General features: G+C 33.1%; 1 long non-coding RNA gene across 1 annotated transcript; it reads right to left on the bottom strand.

Annotated features, from left to right (window-relative positions):
• Positions 1–304: 304 nt before the first annotated feature.
• On the bottom strand, positions 305–662 carry LOC109589214 (uncharacterized). Its single transcript, XR_002188594.1, has 3 exons — positions 604–662; positions 521–553; positions 305–327 (listed from the first exon to the last, which is right to left on the bottom strand). It is a non-coding gene; the product is annotated as an uncharacterized LOC109589214 (long non-coding RNA).
• Positions 663–2,610: the final 1,948 nt, after the last annotated feature.

Here is a 2,610-nt window from a genome sequence, read left to right as displayed (position 1 = left end):
ATCCGCCATAAGGGCCCTTTTGTCAATTATGGTCACAATTATGTAATGGTTTAATGATTAACATCTATTATTGATAGGTTCACTCCTCAACCCTCAATTAATCAGATAGTCGGACATGCTTCCAAATAATTTTAAAATTATTTTTTAACAATAATAAGTTATAAGAGAGTTATTTTCGAGAGAAATAACATTCTTTTGAGCAATACCATGCTCCCTTTGGAGCACAACTTATCCCTAAACATTCATAATGAAACCATTCAGTTTCACAAAGTACATTATCACACGCAATCATTTTCCCGATATCTTTTCCACCACACCAACAGTATCCTATTAATAAAGACAGTTGTAATTGAAATTTGTACTATTACATACATTTGTATAAAATATTGCAATGCAAGCTATATAATTTTTGCATGCATCAAAGTTGTTATATACCAGTTCCCTATATCTGCCTTAATAAACAGAAGGGCAGATTCTAATGAAACACATGTACAAGCAATGAACAATTATAAATGGATACCTCCAGAGCTTTCATCAAAATCAGAAGCAGTGTCTAAGATAACCTTTATTAATATCTTATCCATTTTACACTATCTCCTGTACCTTGAGAGCTGTCTTGTATAGTACAAGTAACAGATAATAAATGACTTGGAGATGAACCTACATATATTAAATAAAGCTTGAAGCTGCCTACTAGAATGAGAGCTAGGTATATGTATAGTTGACCATGCCTGGACCAGCTAGCTAAATACTATTACATTACTGTGCAGTGAGACTGCTTACAATTATCTATAAGTATGCATGCTTAGTCAATGCTATACATGCATACATTATTTTGCTGGCTACGCTCCCCCCTTACTCTTAATTTATGTCATATTTTTTTTAGTCAAATACACATGTACATGTACCTTTACAATTAGTAATACCTTTTTAACTAAATGCAACATATCTGGTAGTTGAAGCTTGAAGAGATGATCCTGTCCATAAAAGGTGTTAGTTAGTAATGACACCATAAAATTATTCATACCTTTAGAATTAGTACCAGATGAACCATTAGATTTACCACGTGTACCAATAGAGGGTTGAGGAGATGAACCTATCAATAATAGATGTTAATCATTAAACCATTACATAATTCATACCTTTAGAATTAGTACTAGATGTACCATTAGATTTACCATATGAACTAAGAAAGGGTTGAGGAGATAAACCAATTATATAGGCGGTAGCCTATATGTAGGGTTGAGGTTGATTTTTCAAGATGGCGACCAAATTTATAATTTTCAAATGATTATAACTCTTCTATCTTACGTTGTACAGCTTTATAAATGGCTTAGATGAGCTCTCCTTCACTGAGCGATTCTCCTGGTACCTTTAAAGTGGACTGTAATGTAGCGGAAGGATTTCTGTATAATAGGCCCAAATTCAAATTTTTGCAAAATTCTTCAGACTTTTTCTTCTTTCATCTTCTTCTATGCACCGGATAATCTTTTAAACTAGAAAACAGCTCAAGTTGACTTTCACATCATTCCTTGGAGCGTGAGTCAAGGACTACAAAGGTGCTTTCCATATCTTAATTCATATTAGATTATAAACTAGTTATTTGGGCGTGATATCACCGCCCCTTAAAATTAGTCGCCATTTTGAAACTTAATGCGCATGCTCAGAGTTGCTATAGTGACTGACTGACTGCACTGGGTGAATTCGCTCTATTCTTCTCTTTCTCTGCATACTTGTTTGTTCAGCAGTGCACAGACTAAGTGATTAACAGTTCTTTTAAGAGCTAATACGTAAATTATTTTGAAATAACTCTAACAAATTAGGCTTCTTTTATCATAGAGCAAAATATAATCTTACAGAGCCGTCAGAGCGCAAGATAATTTACAGCTGCTCAGTTTTGATAATTTTGGACACCTGTACCTAAGCCAGATCACTAGAGTTGAGTGTATTTCATTATACTTCTGATATTGGATATATTGAGATAAGTCTATACAGTTATTTTTAAAATGATAAGCAGTAGTTTACTTGTACCTCCTGCATATATGTACTTGGTATTATGGTATTTATTTGTTGTGTTAATGTTAAGTGTAGTTGTGGTGCTGTTAGTTGTAAAAAAAGGAAGTAGGAAAAGGAAAACTGGGGCTAAATCCAAAAAAAAGTTCTCCAAGATATATGATAATAGAAAGGAAATGGAAACTTTTATATCTAAAAACAGGTCCTATGCTAGAGCTTACTACATAAGGCATTGTAAGAGGGTCAAAAGCAAAGCCAGAGTTGCCTATAATATAAGTAAAAAAATAAGCTTGGGTAATCAAAAAAATTTCATGCATTCAACCCAGGTTACATTTTGCAAAAATGTAAAAATTGGTATAGTAAAAACAAGGACTGCAAAATTTTAAAATCAACTTGCTATTCTAAAACAAATTATATGAGTAATCCAGACCAAAAAAAAGAAGCCTCTAGAAATCATTATCAAAAAAATCCACAACCAAAAAAAGAAGCCTCTAGAGATCAGTATCATAAGAATCAACAACCAAAGAAAGAAGCCTCTAGAGATCAGTATCATAAGAATCCACAACCAAAGAAAGAAGCCTCTAGAGATCAGTATCA

Source organism: Amphimedon queenslandica, unplaced genomic scaffold, assembly GCF_000090795.2.
Source record: "Amphimedon queenslandica unplaced genomic scaffold, v1.1 AMPQUscaffold_11538, whole genome shotgun sequence".
Taxonomy (NCBI): domain Eukaryota; kingdom Metazoa; phylum Porifera; class Demospongiae; order Haplosclerida; family Niphatidae; genus Amphimedon; species Amphimedon queenslandica.
The sequence above is the reverse complement of the archived record's forward strand: the minus strand, read 5'-3'. Positions and strand labels throughout refer to the sequence as shown.